This window comes from Taudactylus pleione, unplaced genomic scaffold, assembly GCF_031769625.1.
Source record: "Taudactylus pleione unplaced genomic scaffold, aTauple2 ptg000303l, whole genome shotgun sequence".
Classification (NCBI taxonomy): domain Eukaryota; kingdom Metazoa; phylum Chordata; class Amphibia; order Anura; family Myobatrachidae; genus Taudactylus; species Taudactylus pleione.
In genome coordinates this window covers 1304993-1325416 of record NW_028284704.1, presented here as the reverse complement: position 1 = coordinate 1325416, position 20424 = coordinate 1304993, and the positions used below count along the sequence as shown (strand labels likewise).

The 20424-nt window shown below is 45.9% G+C and overlaps 1 protein-coding gene across 2 annotated transcripts in view; it reads left to right on the top strand.

Annotated features, from left to right (window-relative positions):
• HTR1F (5-hydroxytryptamine receptor 1F) overlaps positions 1-20424 on the top strand; it is a 358823-nt gene that overhangs the window by 227869 nt on the left and 110530 nt on the right. The window contains exon 3 of one of the 2 annotated variants that reach the window (XM_088442043.1): positions 13711-13787. The exons of the other annotated variant lie outside the window; for it this stretch is intronic. The gene's annotated coding sequence lies outside the window, so the exon portion shown is untranslated. The remainder of the gene's footprint in view (positions 1-13710; positions 13788-20424) is intronic. 2 annotated transcript variants of the gene reach the window in all.

Sequence of the window (20424 nt, the reverse complement as noted above, 5' to 3'; positions counted from 1 at the left end):
TCCTCTTATGCAGGCACCCTGTAGTGATCCCCCCTATCTAGTGCCCCCTGTAGTGGTCCCCGCAGTGCCCCTAGCAGTAAGCCCCTTATATAGTGCCCCCAGCAGTAGTGTCCCCCCCCTCCCATGCAGTGCCCCCAGTAGTGGTCCCCATGATGCAGGCTCCCAGTAGTAACCCCCCCTATCCAGTGGTCCCTGTAGTGGTCCCCCGAGTGCAGTGCCTCTAGTAATACTAGGCCCCTTTTAGAATGCCCCCAGTTGTAGTCCCCCCCCAAGTAGTAGTCCCCAGTAGAGTAGCCCCCCCAGTAGAGGTCCTCCCAATGGCACCCCCAGTAGATGTCCCCCCCAGTAGTAGCCAGCCCCTCCCCCGTTGTGCAGATAGGTTTAAAAATAAATAAATATATATAAAAATATACTTACCTGATTCCACGCTGCTCCTGTCCGCGATGCCGCTCCCGCCCTCCAGTCCGCCCGGGCTGGCGCGCTCAGCATTATGGGACTGACGTCATGACGTCAGTCCCATTACCCACTGCAGGAGCCGGACGGAAGTCCGGCTCTTGCAGTGGGTGCTGCAGCAGTCAATGAGAGTCTATCTGACTCTCATTGGCTGCTGTTTAACACACGCATCGCCGCCAGCGCTGGCGGCGATGCGTGTGTTATGCACAGCCTGAGACCGCCTCCTGGCGCTATTGGGCAAGTGCTCAGGGGGAGGGAACGGGCTCAGGCGTGCAGCACAGGACCGGTGCTGGAAGCCTAGCGCCGGTCCTGTGCAAATGTGTAGCGCTGACCGCACTCATTGCGGTCGGCGCTACACTGGCTATCTAGGGCGGGCGGGCCGGTACCGTGGCCGGCGGCGCCCCCCCCCGCGCCGCTGGTCCAACGGCGCCCAGGGCATGAACCCCGCTCGCCCTGCCCTAGTTACCCAGTAGAGGTCCTCCCAATGGCACCCCCAGTAGATGTCCCCCCCAGTAGTAGCCAGCCCCTCCCCCGTTGTGCAGATAGGTTTAAAAATAAATAAATATATATAAAAATATACTTACCTGATTCCACGCTGCTCCTGTCCGCGATGCCGCTCCCGCCCTCCAGTCCGCCCGGGCTGGCGCGCTCAGCATTATGGGACTGACGTCATGACGTCAGTCCCATTACCCACTGCAGGAGCCGGACGGAAGTCCGGCTCTTGCAGTGGGTGCTGCAGCAGTCAATGAGAGTCTATCTGACTCTCATTGGCTGCTGTTTAACACACGCATCGCCGCCAGCGCTGGCGGCGATGCGTGTGTTATGCACAGCCTGAGACCGCCTCCTGGCGCTATTGGGCAAGTGCTCAGGGGGAGGGAACGGGCTCAGGCGTGCAGCACAGGACCGGTGCTGGAAGCCTAGCGCCGGTCCTGTGCAAATGTGTAGCGCTGACCGCACTCATTGCGGTCGGCGCTACACTGGCTATCTAGGGCGGGCGGGCCGGTACCGTGGCCGGCGGCGCCCCCCCCCGCGCCGCTGGTCCAACGGCGCCCAGGGCATGAACCCCGCTCGCCCTGCCCTAGTTACGCCACTGCATTTTTGCGATGACAGCTTTTCGGGAAATAGATACTTTTCCCTGCCTACACTACCTAATCGCATCTGGAAACAGTGCTGCGCATGCGCAGTTACATCTGTAAAACCAGCGCATGCACAGCACTGCCTACAGATGCGTTAAGTTTGTGTACCCCCCTGACTTACCTGTCCGCGCAGCAGCCTCCGGCTCCGTCCTGCTGGTCTGTCATGTGGTTTCTCAGTAGACTATATTACAGATTAGAAAAAAAAATAAATTTTTTTTTTTTTGTCTAAACTTTCTTGTGCTCTGCTGGGGAGCACACATGTCCGACCAGCCTCCGGAGCCTGAGGACGGAGCAGAGCACCGGAAGGACTCGTCGGGGGACCTGCACACGCGGATACAGGTAAGTTTCACCTGCTATTCGCCACCTCACAGTGGCGAATAGTAACTGCATCAAATTCCAAAAATTTATAATTTTCGGAATTTGATGAATACCATAATTTCCACATCCCCATACTAATGTACTAATATACTAATGTATGGGGAGTGTGGAAATTAACGCAGGGGAACTTAGCAAGGAGATATCTGTGATATCTCCTGTGCTAAGTGGCTACATGCAGGGGCTGGCTGGCAACTTTTAGCCTGGGGGGCAATTGCAAGCAAGTGGCCCTAGCTTTCCATAAACACTCTCAGCAATGGAAAAATGGGCATGAACCAGGCATTTGTAATTACAAGTGATACAGAGTTGCACGCATTCCAAGCACATCTCCACTCATGGCTGCATAGGAGTAACTGGGCTGTAATAGGCAATTTCATGTAGATGAAGCTCAGTGAGAGCATGGTGACCGCTGCAGCCACAGAGTTGGTTGTAAGTGTAAAAATATGTCTTTTACCACGCGCATCTTTTGTATAGGCTGATGCACAATGTAGATGATTCGTAGCAAACCAAACATATGGATAAAGGTAATTGTACCACAGGATGTAGACAGCTGTGCGTAGGGGAGAATATTCAAGTTTTTCCCATACATGCAAAGTGGGAGCATATATGCCCAAATCCGCTTAACCCAGAGAGAGAAACTGGACATCTCTTACAAACAATACTACTTAAAATCTACATGCAAATGTGAGTGCTGGTACTTGTCACACACCGAGGGGCCTATTTATCAACATATTTTTACTAAAATATTGTGAAAACAGGTGTTTTCACCACCGTTTCACGATATTTAAGTATCACACAGATGTACTAAAGGGCAGTTAGAGGTAAAGTCATACATTTCTCTTCCAAGCACTAATTAGCATTTTTTTTTAGTAAGCAGATCACATTTCCCATAATAGTAATGGGAAATGTTATCTGGCCAGAGTAACTAAAGATAAATTGTGAAAAAATACCTGGGGAAGTCCTGTGATAATAACACCACCTGGAGATGGCGTTATCCAGGCTTTCCCCCGATTCCCAGATTCCTGCCCTGCTCTAACAGGCAGAGCAGAGCTGGGAGCCGGGCCCAGTGATCACTGCAAAAAAATAAAAATACTTAATAAAACTTACAGTACCTGCATCTAGGGACCTGTGATCGGTGCTCCTGTGATGTCCTCTAGGGCTCTGGGCAGCTGGTCTCCCAGCTCCAGCACTGTGACCCATGTCAGCTGCTGCATAAAACAGCTGACCAGGGTCATAGTGCAAGAGCCGAGAGACCAGCTGCCCAGAGCCCCAGACGACATCACCGGAGCAACGATCACCAAAGGGAAGTGAACGTGAGGGCGAGGGGATCGCGTTCGCGGGGGTATTGTGAGCTCGTTGGTACATGTGCAGGCACCTTCTTACTGTATTTTTTGCAAAAAATTGAGTGAGAAGATTGCGGATGGGATTCGTAGGGACAGAGCTTTATCGCAAGCACTGTTCCTACAAGGGATTTTTAATAAATCCCCATGATATTTCCTAATTTCGCAATGCAAATTTAGGTGAACATATCACACTACAACCGCATTTTAAATGGGGATTGCAGTAAATAGGGCCCCTAGACACATCATAAAAAGTATGATTAATATACGTAGTTAATAAAATACAACTCTATAGGTGAAAATAAATAAGACTATTACTAACTTGGCATTAAAACATATATTTATTTAACCCTCAAAACAAACAATCTACCACAAATATACCAAACGATTTCAGAAAAATTGGGGACCAATTAATATTGGTAAAATAAATAAAAAAATGATTCCCAATGTTTTTTTTCACATTTACAAGTAGATCCCAGATCTGACCTTCCCCCTTCTTTATTAGAAAATGAGTTCCAACATCTGACATGCCGCTCCACTCTTATTTAAAATCAGACCCCAGAACTGACAGTCCTCTTCCTTCCTCAAATATAATCATACCCCCAAACCGGACAACCCCCCCTCCCTCAATTGCAAGCATAACCCAGACCTGACCGTTTCCCCCTTTCCTCAATTATTATCCTTCTGAAACGTGATACCCTTCTATTCTCGCAATTAAAGTCATGTCCCAAAACTTCTCCCACCCCTGACCTAGCAACCCACCCCCTTCTCCTAGTGAACTAAATCATGACACAGCATTGCACAAGCTCACCATCCACCCTCAGACCTGACAACCACCTCAATTATAATTATTATGTCCCAGAACTGCATTTGGGATGTAGTCAGTTTACATATGATCAGGATGCCGGCGGATTAAATCCTGGTGCCAGTGTACCGACCTGCGGCAACAACAACGGCGCCGGAATCTCAACATCAGGTAAGACTCCCAACAGCCAGCATCCCGATAGTAAGTATAGCGGCCCGGGTTAGCGGTTAGCTGTATGGGGGGTTAGGGTTAGGCTGCAGGGGTGGGAAGTTAGGGTTTCGCACCCCCCAGGGTGGGTTATGGACCACTGCGGGGGGGGGTTAGGCACTACCAGGGGGGTTTAATGTTAGGCACTAAGGGGGGAGGGTTAGGTTTAGGAACTAACAGGGAGGGTTAGGGTTAGGTTGCAGGGGGAGGTAGGGTTAGGATGTAAGATATGAGGGTTAGGATACTTACCTAGACCCTGTCTGTATTCTGAGCATCGAGATGCTGCTGTCGGTCTTTTGACAGCCAGCATCCCGACTGCCGGTCTCTCATACCCTACCCCTGCTTTTTATCCGATAAAAAAATCCATTTACAGTGACACCTCAGATCTATGGGGGCAGCCCAGTACAAGTACTCACTCTAATCCTGCTGATACAGTCCCTTCAGTTTCCGGCTCTGTTTCTGCGGCTTTGCTATGCTGTTAAGTCCTGCTACTCCTTACTGCGCTCTTCTTGGGAGATGAGACAAAATGACGACTTATCTCCCAGCCCAGCCTGCACCATAAGTAGACAGTTTGATGCCCTGTGCCAGAAAGAGTATAGGTGCCCCCACCTTATTTATTTTAAACTGAGGCATTAGGAGCCTGTTTTCATGGCACACCCAGGTTTTCATTCATTTGGGGGCATGCCTTGCCCCCTTGAAGGAATGTTATAGCAGAGTTTGACACACATTGTGCTGGGGACCACAGGAGGGGATGTAGGTGCGTGCCCTTACCAGAAGCCTGAGGTAAGGACAAAGCCAGCACAGGTACTCTACACAGCACATTACACTACACTATAAAACACACTACAAAACACGTGATCACAGGAACACACACAGCACTTCACTACTACCACAGTCAACTCCCAGGAGGTGATTTACCCGGTCGGCTCACTAGCACAGCCACTATGGTACATTAAACAAACTCCTCCGGTGTGCAGGAGACAAGGTCACACTCACCCACAGCTCAGTGACCCAGCTCATGGCTCCGCTCCTGCTGGCAGGAGAACGGCGGTTTGCAGGTGTCAGTGCGGAGGGAGGACAGGCGTAGGCTGCTGGAGGCAGAGCTCTCTAATAGCTTTGCTTGTCGCGTGTGTCATCTTTGAAGATCGGTAAGGAGAGAGTGGGCGCGGAAGGGAGGAGAGCCGTCTGGGAGAAGGGGTGGGTCTGGCACCGGGCAGGGACGGAGCATACAGGCTGCCTGCTGTTTCATAGGGACTGAGCAAGGCTGCCCAGACTACATGTGTGTGAAGCCGGCAGAGACAGACAGTCTTCCCTCTGGCCGGCCCCAAATGCTTAAAACTATACCGGGCCGGGGGGCAGATGTCACCCTGCCCCCCGGCCCAGCCCGCCACTGGCTACATGAATACCAAAATAACGTTATTTAAGGAAAATGTCCTTAAAAACGTTATTTTAGTGTTGATGAATAGGCCCCATAGAACTCTCATCCTAACAGGATATTCCTGATACGGAATCTATTGCACAATTTAACAACTGCTGCAAATTCTGTTCTGTTTGCAGAACAGTTAACGTAGAATTCTCCTAAAACGTAAATGACACTAATTTTGTTCTAATTTTGCACAGAAGTAGCTCTGCAGTGACTGTAGAAGCATATACATATTTAATTTACTTGCTATTATGTATATATTTTTTTACAGTTATGGAAGATATCAATACAATATTTACTGCTTTGAAGTCAAAGTGAAATCTGTGCAATCAACAAATGAAGTTGGGCTAAAAGAAAAGTTACATTTTTAAATCAGTGAAATTTATTTACCCAGATTACCAGGGCTAAAACTAGGGGTGTGTAAGCGGTGACACCACCCAGGGCGCAAGACAGAGAGGGCGGCACCATTACTGCCCGGGTGGTGCCTGTATTTTGCTTGCAGCCTGGAGAGCTGTGTTTTTCTTGGAATGGCTCCCTGCAGCCTGGAGAGCCAAATGAAACCCGCATGGCATGTACCCAGTGCACAGCTTCCTGGTCCTAGCCCCCTCTTCTGTAACATCATAACTAGAGATGTGCACCGACCCCCGTGTTTTGGTTTTGGATCTGGATCTCCCCTGGTTTTGGATCTGGATTGGTTTTGCCAAAACCTCACCTCTGTGTTATGTTTTTTCGGTTTTGGATCTGGATTTTTTTCTTTAAAAAATCATAAAAACAGCTAAAATCACATAAAATGGGCCTGATTTTGTTCCTACAGTATTATTAACCTCAATAACATTTATTTCCACTAATTTTCAGTCAATTTTGACCACCTCAAAGATCACTATATTGTTTTCATCCAGTTTAGACCCAAAATTTGCACCAAGCTAGCTGGCTGACTAAGCTAAGTGGCAGCAGTGGGCGGCACAAACACATGGCAGTTCAACTTCCAACATGGCACATCAGGAAAATGTTTTTATTATTCAAGATAGGCCTGAGGGAGTTGGAGTATGTATGTAGTTGAAGGCAGGGCAGGGACAGGAAGGTTTGATTGGTAGTAAATTTAATGAGGGAGAAGGGGAGGGGAGGAGGCATTTACAAAAAAATATTTGACACATTCACATCAGTCCTTGCCCCAGAAGAATCCTTGAGGGCCATGCCTGCTGCTGCTGGGAGTGGATTTTCTCATCCCAAAAGGGGACCAGGAAGACATCTAGTATAGCTTTCCACATGAAAAAGCATTTCCCAACCTGTACAGGGACATTAAAAAAACATAGTTAGTTAGTGGCCTCAAAGTGCCACTTAACCAGCACAGATATGTGGACAGGCGTAAGATCTATGATTAAAGGGAGGAGTAGCCAACTCTGGTCCTCGAGAGCTAACAACAGTGTATGTTTTCCAGGTCTCCTCACAGAATCACAAGTGTAATAAATAATTAACTCCACCTGTGGATCTTTCCAAATGTGTTGATGAGTAATGAATACACCTGTGCACCAGCTAGGTGGTCTGGAAAACGTGAACTGTTCGTAGCTCTCGAGGACCTGATTTAAGGCTTTACGTTGTGTCTTTCTTGAGAATCCTGCGCTTGCTTCTGTGGCTAGGAGTGGATTTTCATCCCAGAAGGAGACCAGGAAGAGTGCTTTCAATTGACAATTGACTTAAATAATCCTTTGCAAACCTTCCGTAAAGGCATTTCCCAACCTGTACAGGGGCATTAAAAAAAGCATAGATTGTTATTGGCCTTCAAACTGCCATTGTTCCCACTGTCCACTTAACCAGATCAGATATTTTGAACAAGCAGAACAGAGCATTAAATTAAACATTTCAGATTTAAGGTGTAAGTCTTACGTTGTGTCTTTCTTGGGAATTGTTGAGCACCATGCCTGCTTGCTGGGAGTGGATTTTCATCCCAGAAGGGATGAAGACATTGTTTTTTCTTCCCAACGGACACAGATCTGAAGAGAAAGAGATACATGTAAATAACTACTGGCAGGAAAAAGAGGCAATTTGGGGGTATATTTACTAAAGTTTCTAAAAATGAAAAGTGTTCATGTTGCCCATAGCAACCAATCAGATTGTAGTTATCAATATAATTTCTCTTTTGCATTCTATAAAATGATAGACAGGATCTGATTGGTCGCTATGGGCAACATGAACACTTTTCATATTTAGAAACTTTAGTAAATATACCCCTTTGAGGCCCTTATACAAAACTGCCTTTGCTTTACTTGAGCTGCCCTCCTTCCAGTGTGTACTCAGAAAGAGTTTTCAGCACAGCCGGGAACCTTGTCAGTGATCGGCCTGAGACTACTTCCCCAGAAGGCACCTGTAACGGTGGATTCCAGCCGGGACAAATTAATATTGTGTGAAGAAGATAATGTATACATCACCCCAGATTATACCATCACCCAAGCCTATATTGTCATCCCATCTTGTGTTGTGCATAAATTACAGCTGCGCTACCTGTTAGATTGGGGATTCACTGTCCACTTTAGTGAATGTGAGCTCCATTTTAGTCCATATCATCACCACACCACCTACACATTTTCTGACCTGGACTACAGGAGGAGCAGCTGCACTCTGGAATATGGCTGCATGGAGTTGCTCCTCTGACTCACTGAAATTCAGGTAGAGGGGCCATGGGTAGGGAGTAGGGACACTATAATCAGAGAACACAGTTTTAGCTGCTTTATTCCATTTTTTAAACCATATCCTCTATGTTCACCTTTGAATATGTTTATGCAAATCTCAGCAGAGGCGTCTGTGATGCTATGGCTAACGTGCACACACACAAAAAAAAACACTTTGATTGATTGATTATTTGGGTGGGGGAGCACTTGGGAGGGAGAGCACCGAATGAGGCATCAGCAAGTGTGGCTAATGTGCATACACACACAAAAAAAAAAACACATTGATTGATTTAATAAATTTTTGGGGGGCACTTGGGGGGAGAGCATTCGAACAAGGCAGCAGCCTCTTGATAAATGACACAGACAGCATCCCTGTGCAGCTACCTTGCTGATAAATGTGGCTAACGCGCACACACACACACAAAAGAAAAACAGATTGATTGAATTAATTTTTTGGGGCACTTGGGAGGGAGAGCACCCAAACGAGGCAACAGCCTCTTGATAAATGAGACACAGGCAGCACAGCACCCCTGCGCACCTACTTTGCTGATTAGTGTGACTAACATGCACACACAAAAAATTGTTTTTCACTGGGGGTGAAGAGCACCCATGAAAGAGGCAGCACCCCTTGATAAATGACAAAGGCAACACCCCTAGTGCAGCTACATTGCGGATAAGTGCGGACTGTTAACACACACACACACACGGAAAAAAAAAAAATACATTTATTTTAATTTGGGGGGGGCACTTGGGGGGGAGAGGACCCCTGAATTAGGCAGCAGCCCTTTGATAAATGACACAGGCAGCAAACCTGCACACCTACGTTGCTGATATTAAGTATGGCTAATGAACACATAGAAATCTAAAAAATATTTTTTAATTTTTTCACACTGGGGGTGAAGAGCACCCCTGATTAACAGAGCATCCCCTGGACAACACAACACAGCAGAACAGCCAGCCAGCCCCTATGGACTACAGCCAGCCAGCACTTATGGACAGGACAACAGCCAGCCAGCCCTATATGGATTATGGACAACAGCCAGCCAGCCCCTATGGACAGGACAACCTCACAACAGCCAGCCAGCCCCTATATGGACAACAGCCAGCACCTATGGACAGTAAGCAGGAAGCCCCTGAGTGACTGACAACACAACTGTAGCCAGCCCCTATGCACAGCAGCACAGCACAGCTCCCTGCTCCCTCCTTCTTCACTCTCCACAGCCAGAATGAAAAATGGCGGTGATCGCGGGACCTTTTATACAATCCAAAACCCACGAGAATCCGACAACGGGATGATGACGTTTTGCCTTGTTTTCAGATCCGAGTCAGGCGGGAAAACCCAAGCCGGCTTGGATCTGACTCGGATCCCCTAAGTTCGGGTGGGTTCGGATTTCTGAGATCTGAACCCGCTCATCTCTAATCATAACATCATATGTGCAGTTGGAGGTGCATTTACGATGAGGCAGCCTAGCTGGAAGCACATCAGCTTAATTGCATCTTTTCATTCCAGCACACTATTTAGTTGCTTTAATTACAGTTGAGGTAACACATAATTTCTTATGCCAGGGTCAAATGTCTGCTTGTTTGTGGATCACATGTACAAACTATTAGCACATGATCCAGAGTCCTACACATTTCAATTGCATCTACACTTACAGCTGATGCATTACAAAGGCGCTTAAATGGGGCAAAGTGCAGATTGCCCTCAGTGTTGTTAACACGACTGCAGGCTATACAGAGTTAGGTGTAAGTGTGAATACACCTGTTTGGAGGGTATCTTTTGCAAATGGATACTAATGGCGATAACCATTACACAAAGGGGAGGGCGTGTCACACTATACATTCAACTCTGCATACAGGGAAATATATGCAATTTTTCTATGTACACAGTTTGGGGGCAACACACGTTCAAATTAATTCCATCTTTGCCTCAGACCCATAATGTTTGGCCTGTTCTATCTTTATTCTAAGAACTCTCTTGGTGCTCTCCCTGAGGAATACAAATGTTAGATGCAAATACAGCACCTACTAGTCTAACCTGATTATGTCACAACTCACGGATAGATAAAGGATGCTAGCCCGTATTTTGGGATTGGCAAGAACCAGTACTGAGGCACGGAGTCTAATGTGCTGGCAGTATTTGCCAGGGTCCTCTGCAAGCAGGTATGGACTTAGGTGCGCCCAACATGCAGGTCGCTGCCCTAAGACTTGGTTCCCTTATGCAGGCGCAGGTGTATTCTGGAACAGAGCAGCATACAATGACAGTGTACAGCGTATTCGACAAGCCGGTTTGGAACCAAACAGGCAAGACGGTACCAAGGATCAGACGTAAACAGGTCACAGTGAATAGCCAAGGTCAAAACCGGAATATCAAGAGCAGTGCCAGGGGTGAGACGGAATCAGGTCACAAACAACAAAGCCAGGAATGAGCAGTAAGGATCACTAGGAACGCTGGAGTATGGTTGGGAGCCTATACCCTGTTACTGGGCCGTACTCAGGTACCCCCTTATATAGACCGCGCCTTCAAAATTTGTGCCAAACATAACGCCACTTTTGGTGAGTATGCCCCTTTAAATTGCACAGGACGGCGCGCACGTCCCTTTGAGAGCCGCAGCCGTCTGTGTTCCAGACCCACCTCGTGCAGTCCCCGGCGCCCGCTGCTGATTCTGGCTTCCTCCTTCCTCCCCCCGGTAAGTGACAGCCGGTGTCCGTCACACAGCAACAGATAAAATATTGAAGGCAGAGGCTATTCTAGTGACCGTTATACAATACAGAGAGCAGTATGCTGACATCTATGCAATATGTGATGCATTCGAGTGACTGATATACATTACAGGGAACATTCTAGTGACTGATTTACAATATATGGATCATTTCAGTGACCAATATACAATGAAGAGAGCATTCTAGTGACCTATGTACATTATAGAGAATATTGTAGTTATTTATGTACAATACAGACCAATATGTAAACAATACAGGGAGCATTCTAGTGATGGATATAAAATACACATCATTTTAGTGACCAATCTACACTCTTAAGTACATTCTAGTGACCTCTATAGTCAAAGCATTATACTAATCTCTATGCAGTATAGAGTATTCTAGTATAATGTATACAAAACAGACAGCATTTTAGCGACTGAATTACAATACACAGAACAATGTTTTGAATCATCTTATATTGCAATCCTTATATAATTCTATCAGGAAGATATTTAGTTCACATCACCACTGGTGATATTATTTCATCTTACACTTGAGGGAAATTTTTGTGTGTTTGTTTGAATGCCAGTCTTTTGATAGTTTTGGCACAAGTAAGATCTGGTTGAAGGATCACTAGAGTTACTGGAGGAGAGAGGATGAGCTTCCACTCCTGTGAGCCTGTTTGAGTCTTCCGGCCTCTTGGACAATAACAGGCTGATTAACAGATTGCAGATACAGTATGAGTCTCCTCCCCCAACTTTTTAAAACGTCCCTTGTGCCAGTGGTGCTTATTCTCTACTGGAATGCCCCCTCTCCATTGCAGCATTGAGAACTGAAGCTGATAATAACACTGTAGCTGTTTGCCCTGAGCAGTATCTGTTCAGTGGCGCTCTCACAGAGCAGTACAGTGCCAGTTATCTGCCTGGACCAGCATCTTACCGAGATGGCACCTTAATGGATCATCGCAGCATGCCTCCCTTGGATCGACTCCCACTCATGACCGATAGTAGAGCTAGTGCAGCCCATTTTCTTCAAACCTGCTTATTGGACATCCACTACATAGTGAGATCATACTGAACATATTGGACGTGATTCAGAGCCGAACGCAATCCGCACACATTGCTGATGTTCATGTAGTCGAGTGATGTTTCGTAACTGCACATGTGCAAAGATTTCTGAAAACCTTAGGCATAGAGTACGCAGCGTGTTTGCACAATGGCGCTGTTGCGATGGGGACAGATGTTATCATAAATGTTGTTGTAAAGTGATGGATGTTTCTGGGCGTGTTATGGATTTGTTGTGGCCCGTGTGTCAATGTAAGCTACTGCATTCACAAATGCACAGCCACAGACATAGAATGCCATGGTCAGACAGAGAAACTCACCTGCCATAGGGCTGCACCAATCGGTATTTCTTTCTGCATGGATGCTAAAAGTCTTAGGGGTCTATTTACTAAGCTGTGTTAGGAGATAAAGTGAACTGAGTTAAGGTACCACCAGCCAATCAGCTCCTAACTGCCATCTCACAGGCTGTGTTTGAAAAATTACAGTTAGGAGCTGATTGGCTGGTACCTTATCTCCGTTCATTTTATCTCCTAACACAGCTTAGTAAATAGACCCCTTAGTCCTTGCACATTAGGCTACACAGATGTACACAAGGGGAGGAGTTTGTAGTGGCATTTGCATAAAATCGCAGATGATTTGCAAGACCACTGGTGAATATTTCTCTGTTATCTTCATTTTGTCTAAAAATAGAAGGACCATGTACATTATTCATAGAATGTGAGATTGAGCCAACATTTAATTACCAGAGAAATTAATGAACCATAATCAAAATTAAAAAAAATATCAGTAGAAGTTATAACAAAGAATGAATTTACCAGGCATCAGCAGACAATTTAGATGATCTGAACTTTTAATACTGTATGTAAAAGAATGTTTTTTTAATTTGCAGTCTCCAATTTAAAAAAACAATGAACTGAACTACAAGTGCCAGCCTACCCATGGCTGCCATAGCATACTGGCACCTGTAGAACTACCAGCACCAGCATGTCCTGATATCCAGGGCCTGTCCGCTTGCATCCTGGAATGGAAAGTGTGATTGCTTGATCCCTCAGTAAGATGAATCGAGAATGAAAAAAAAGAATAACCACACTATAGTGTAGTTGCAAATTCACAGTCTAATCTGTTAGGCTCATCTGATATATATGACGATCAAAGCATTGCAGAAATAACCTTCCTGCTGGGTCTTTATTATAGCAACCAGTATCCTTGGAAACTTAGTATGTAGGCTGTTTAAGACTGTAATGAACGCTTCTCAGTCCATTATACATTTTTAAATAGTTTTATTACACTAAAAGGTAAAACACTTATTGACAGGTGTGTGTATTTGTTAGGGTTATGTTTTGTTAAGAAATCTTTTTGCTTCATTTATCGCTCTTTTAAAATATATTATTCTTGTTTGATTTTTCTCTGACCACATATAACAGTTCTGTTTTTGTTTTTTTCCTGGATAAAAGTGAACTATGATTCAGGAAATGCGTTATACGGTAAGTGGTGATTGCTGCTGGGATGCACTCACTATAATTTCATTGATGCAGGAGCTGACTACAACTGAAGCTGCAGACCAGAATGGAAAGTTCTTAACTCCTATTTGTTTATTTATTGCCTACTAAATGTGAGTAATTCCATGTTATTTTTTATGTGTGAAGACTGATGTTACACCATTGTGAGTCTTTTATTTTTAGTGATGATTGTTTTTTAAAAAATATTTTTGTTTAAATTACCACTCTTTTCAAACATATGATTCTTGTATGAAGGTTCTCTGCCCACAGTTAACAGTTCTGTTATCTGTTGTTGTTTATTGTGAATGGAAGTATACTGATTTACGAAACGCGTAACAAATGGTGATTGCTGCTGGAATGTACTCACTGTGTAATTGTGTAGATGCAGGAGCCTACTCCAACTGGTGCTACAAATGAAATTTGAAAGTTTTCAACTCCTATATACTTGCTAATTAACTATTAAATGTGATTGATTCCATATTCATTTTTATATGGGTGAAGACTCTGATGTTAGTATAGTAAAACAAAACTATTTTGAATTTTTCAATTGACCGAAGAGGGTTTACTATAATCTTAAACAGCCTACTTACTAAGTTTCCAGGGATACTGATTGCTGCAATAAAGACCCAGCAGGAAGGTTATTTCTGCAATACTTTGGTTGTCACATATATCAGATGAGCCTAAAAGATTAGACTGTGAATTTGCTACTTTACAAGAATGTATTACATACACTATTGTGTGCATTATCTTTTCATTGTTTGATTTACGCCATTTATATTATTCAGGCTAATACAGTACATTCGCCTGACCACAAAAATTTCTGTCACATCTTCTAGATGATGTTTTGCAAAGTCAATTTTTTATAACAAATAATAAGAACATAATGCTGGCCATACACGGGACGATTGATCACACGATTTGGGCTGTTTTTACAGGTTGGACAGACCAATCTTATGAAAATAGTTGTATTTTGAGTCTCCTGCGACCCCGATGTGTGTCCCCGCCGTCGTGTAGTTGGATCGCAAATCAGATAGTTTTGCAGAGAGACCTCAACCTATCGTGTATGATTTGAGCCCAATCGTATGTAATTTTGCACATGTACGATCAGTTGTATGCAGGGCCGGACTGGGACTAATATTAGGCCCTGGCATTTAAAGCACACAGGCCCACCTCGGCGTCAACATCTGGCCTCAGGTGTAGACTCCTCCCCTTACTACTCCTGACTCCACCTACTACTTAGTCTATGCTCTTACAAATATAATTAAAAACATCATTAATAATTAACAACATACAAGTGTACATCGTTCTTTGTATTAAACTACACACAGAGCTCATCCTGCAGCATGTGCCATAGTCAGACATTTGGTATTTGGTTGCTTTTGTTTGGTAAAGCTGGCACTTCACTGGTGTAGGTCACACACAAAGGGCTAGATTCAATTCAAAGCCAATTAAATAGCGCTGGGAAGGAGCACCCGGACCTATTCAATTCAGCGTGCTGTTAGCCCCGACTAAGGATTTCTTCTCGCATCCCTCCTGGGGTGCGAGCAGAAATCCAACAAAACTAGAGGTGTGATGCTGTTTTCTGCCCTTAGCGCCGGGAAACAGCATCATCCCAGGCAATTTATAGGGGTATTCAATATGGGTGCGATAACATCATTTTTTGCGTTAATATCGCACTTTTAACGTTTTTGCGTTAATATCACTGGTTTTAGTTTTACACCGTATTCAATTTCAAAGACTTATCGCAGTTTTGAAAAGTCTTTGATAAAAAACGGGGATAACTTTTCACCATTGAATAGGTGTCGAAAAAAAGTGCAGAATTGGGGTTTAGGGGTGCAGGCTTAAAAAAAATAGCCTGCACCCCTGAGATTGACATTTAAAAAAGAACTGTGTCAAAAAAAGTAAAAAAAAAAAAATAGGGACACCCCAAAAAATTAATTTAAAAATTGGGGTGCAAAAAAAAAATTGGGAAAAAATTGTTAAACAATAGGCAAATAGGTTCAGGGACACTCTGCAAGTATGCGGCAGGTGTTTTCTAGAATAGAATTATAGCGGCAGGTGCACAAATGCAGAATTTTTAAAAACTTACTTTAGGGACATCAAAATATGCTAGTACCCATTTTCATGTACCCCAATTTGATGGGACCACTTAAAAAAACGAAAAAAATAACCTAAGTGCTCTTCTGTATCACTTCTTCAATGTCGGGAAAAAAACACCTGCTGCGGCTATTTAAAGCCCGGACTTTCAATTAAAGGCTAAAACGGGGGTATCCATAGTGTTCCCCCATGTTTTTACAACTTTAGGGGGGTCTTACAATTATTTTAAGGAAAAATTCGTAACTTTGCGCAAATCCAACTTCGGAGTTTCCCGTTTTCGTTAATTTGATATTGAATACGGGGATAAGCAGGAGCGCGCACCATACCTTTACGCAGAAAAAAACTGTGATGTGAAACGTTAACTTCGCCAGGGAAGTTAACCTTTCATATTGAATACCCCTCATAGTCTGAGAATGCTGGTTCTCACGACTAAACACCATGTTTAAGGCGCAAGGGGTCCGAGAAGCAACATTTTCTGACAAAACATTGCACGGAATTGAATAGCTGCGGGAGCTCCTTCTCGGCGCTATTCAATTTGCGTTGAATTGAATCGAGCCCAAAGAAAAGGGAAGGCATTTTCCCTATTGGGCAAACAATAGCTTAGCAGTTGTAGAGGATTAGATAGACTTCACTGTAGGATTTTTTTAGGACAGGAGTCCGGTGCTCAGCTCAGAGAAGGACACACCTGTGCACACCAAAGCAGAGCCGTAACTATGTACACATTTTGGTGCCCCGTATACATAAAGAGCATTGGTGTTCCCCTACACATTGCAAAATAGAGTGCACGCCAAAGAGATGTAGTTTTACTGGGAATGGGCGTGACCACAAAAATAGTACCGCCAATTCAACCTTCGTCACATTACACCACAAAGTAGCACCCTTATTCACGTTACACCACCAGTGGTGGCACTAGGCATGGGCTAGTAGGGCCATCGCCTGGAGCGCCATAGCCAAAAGAGTGCTGCGACGGAAAAGCCCGCCCTCCACTTTCCCACTGACGTTATTAAGTAAACGCTCAGGGAGAGGGAAGGGGCGCAGCTGACAAACACCGACATAGACCCCCACATGAGAAAAAACAACACACAATAGCACCCACATAAAAGTAATAAAACACATAGGATTTGCATGAAAAACACAAACAAGGCCCCTACATGAAAATGTATGAAGTGTTATAGGGCCCCTATACAGCAGGACCACCCTGGGTGCTAGGCTACATTTATACCCTAAGATACATATTCAGGGAGAGGGAGACAACCAGTGGGTGACAGGGAGAGGGTGACAGCACTGGATCACAGGGAGGGGGTGACAGCACTGGGTGACCGGGAGAGAATGACCAATATAGGACAAAGGGACAGGATGATGACAGGGAAAGGGTGACAGCACTGGGTGACTGGGAGAGGGTGACAGCACTGGGTGACCGGGAGAGGGTGACAGCACTGGGTAACTGGGAGAGAATGACAGCACTGGGTGACCATAATAGGGTGAAAGCACTGAGTGACAGGGAGAGGGTGACAGCATTGGGTGACTGGGAGAGGGTGACAGCACTGGGTGACCGTGATAGGGTGACAGCACTGAGTGACCAGGAGAGGGTGACAGCATTGGGTGACATAACAGGGAGAGAATGACCAATGGGTGACAGGGACAGGGTGACAGCCAGTGCATGATAAATACAGGGTATTTAAATTTACTTACCAGGGGCCAGAAATGCAGGGCGTGAATGGTGGCTCCTCCTTGGGCTTAACGCCGGGGACGGACACGAGCTCGTGAGTTAGATCCCCGAGTTCAAGCACAGCCAGGCTCAGAGAAAGAGGCAGCTGGGATCGGAACGTGGAAAGGGGTGGAGCTGAGGAGAGGGGAGAGTGCGGCCCCTCCTCTCCCACCAGCCGAGCACACTTTTGTAAACTGAGTCACTCTGGGGGGAGGAGCTGTGGAGAAGAGAGAGCGTTAACTCCTCCCCCTCTGGCCGTGCCCAGCCACAGACATTAATTATTTAATTCATGATTCAACTTATTGAGCCTGAGGTGTGAAGGCAACGGCTGCAGCACTGGTGGCTGGCTGCGCAGTGGCATACAATGAGTCAGTGTGACTCATTGTAATGCTGGCGGCTGTGAGCGACAGCACAGCGGCGGGACCCATCAGCACACAGCTATGCTGCTTCAGCGTTCCCCTGCCTGCGTAATGCATATGCACACAGACAGTATCAGAAGGATGGCAGCGCTAAGGAGAGCGTCGGAAGGGAGGCGGAGCTGAGGACAGCATCGCCATGTCAGGAAGGAGGCGGAGCTGCGGAGGACTCAGGATCTGAGGCGGTGCTGCACGTACTGTACTGCGCACAACCAGACCGGCCCAACTGACCATCGGCCCTTCTGGCATTTGCCAGAGTTGCCAGATGGCCAGTCCGGCCCTGGTTGTATGACCTACAATGTCCCTGGCCACTCCCCTCCGCCATTTTGACTGACACCGGGTACTTGCAAAAAATAATAGCTGAAGCACGCTTGTGTCAGCGTTTTCAATTGAGTATAGACAGCACAGCTCGAGCAATGTGTTTCCCAAACCCACTGGTCCACCAATATGTTTAGCCCCCTTTTGTCACTAATGTATATTAACCCCCTGTGCTGCCATAGAATATTAACCCCTTGCCCAACAATGCATCTTTAGGGGTGTCCCTGTAATTTTTCCCTTTAATTCCCGTTCTTTTGTACCTGTAAAAAAAGGGGTTATAAGGTTTTTTAAAAAAATGACATAGGACCCCCCCCAAAGCCTTACCAGCCCCAGGCTTGCCAGCCAGGCCTGGTTTCTAAAATTGCGGGGAACAAAATGTGTAGGGTTCCACCGTAATTTAGAAACCAACACCAGGCTGCAGGGACCAGTCCTGGTCTTAAATATAGGGGGTCAAAAAGACGTGAGGTACCCCCTATATAGCGCCAGACCCAACCGACCAGGGTGTAATGCCACAGCCCGGAGACCCAATCACCGGGGCTCCAGGTCCAAAGCATTAGCACCCCAAGTCGGTCAGCGCAAGCCGGTGATCTCAGGGGAGTCGGGGACCCCCCAAAGAAGGACCCCCCTCCCGAGCACCACAGGCTTACGCTGAAGCCCGGGCTCTTCCCCATACCCCTGGAGCGGTGGGTATGGGGGTAATGGGGGGCCAAATAATGTAATACTATTGTACTTTACAGTGAGACTACAGGTGCCAGCATGCCTGCCCTTTGGCACTTGTGGAACTACAAGTGCCAGCAGACATGCGGCACCTGTACCCCCACTGCAAAATAAATAGTTAAAGAAATACAAAACACACACACCGTCACAAGTATAACTTTAATTCATACCCCTACCCACTCACACATACTTACCTATAACAGCCGGTCTGTCAGTAGAATTCTTAATGAATGGCCCGGCCAGATAAAAAAAAAACATACTCACCTATATCCTGGCGCTGGTCTCTGCAGCATCCCCAGAAACTTGGCAAAACAAAAAAACGAATGCCGGCCAGAAGGACCCACTATCTGTATGCATATTGCCACACATAGAGATAGCTCGCGAATGCCATCTGACGGGACAAGCACGGAGCTGGCACGTCTCGTGAGCCAATCAGCGGGCACGCTGACTGCAGAGTGGCCGCTGATTGGCTCCGGCAACTGACAGTTCCCACGTGGGTACTGTCAGATGGGCACTGTCACGTGGGATCTGTCAGTAGCGGGAGCCAATCAGCAGCCGCTCTACAGTCAGCGCAGCCGCTGATTGGCTCACGGGACTTGCAAAGCCCATGCAGTCCTGTCAGCTGACATTCCCTCCCCTAGTTGACAGTCCAGCAGATGAATCGTGTGTGAATGTGATGCACACGATCAATCTTATACGATTTTAAATCGTATAAGATTGATCTTATCTGATGGTCTTATGTGAAATTGTTGCATTTTGAAAACAAATCATCCAGGATGTTAAGGGAATAATTTCAAGGGAAATCGTACAACTGACCTTACCATCTTAAGCCTTTAAATAAGTGTTATAAGTTAAAACACATATATGGGTATCATATGTAGGTATTCTATTAGCCTGGGGTTTACCCCGCGACCAATTGCAGGCCAAAATCCCTGCGGCGAATGGAAAAGCTTTTCAATAAAATAGCCTTTTTCCCGTGCCAAAAAAACGGGAATCACGTGCGGAAACACACTGATTCCGCTTAAACAGCGGAATCAATGTTTTTTTCCGCACGCACGTCCCAATTTGGTGTTTTTTTACGCGGATTTTACCTCACACCTCCATGAGCTGTGAGATAAAGTGTGACTCCAGGGTCTCTGGGACTTGCGCGCGAGGAATCTCCGCTAATTGAATAGGTCCGGCGTTGCAATTATGCTCCATAGAGTGCAATGCAAATTTTTGGAATCTGAATTGCACTGCTCTGTTGAAAATCGATTTCTTAATGCCTACAAATTCACAGTCTTATCTGTTAATCATAGATGTCACTTAGGGCTTGATCCAATTAGGTGCGAATTACTCGTACCCACGTGTAAGTGCAGCTGTTTGCCGCACTCATGGTACCTCCAGACTTGCACATTTTTGCCGCAGCCCCATAGTGCAAAAATGTACAAGTCAGGGGTGAGATCAGGCTGCGAACGGGCCAAATTGCAGTGCCGTTGCCAGCGTTTCTACCTA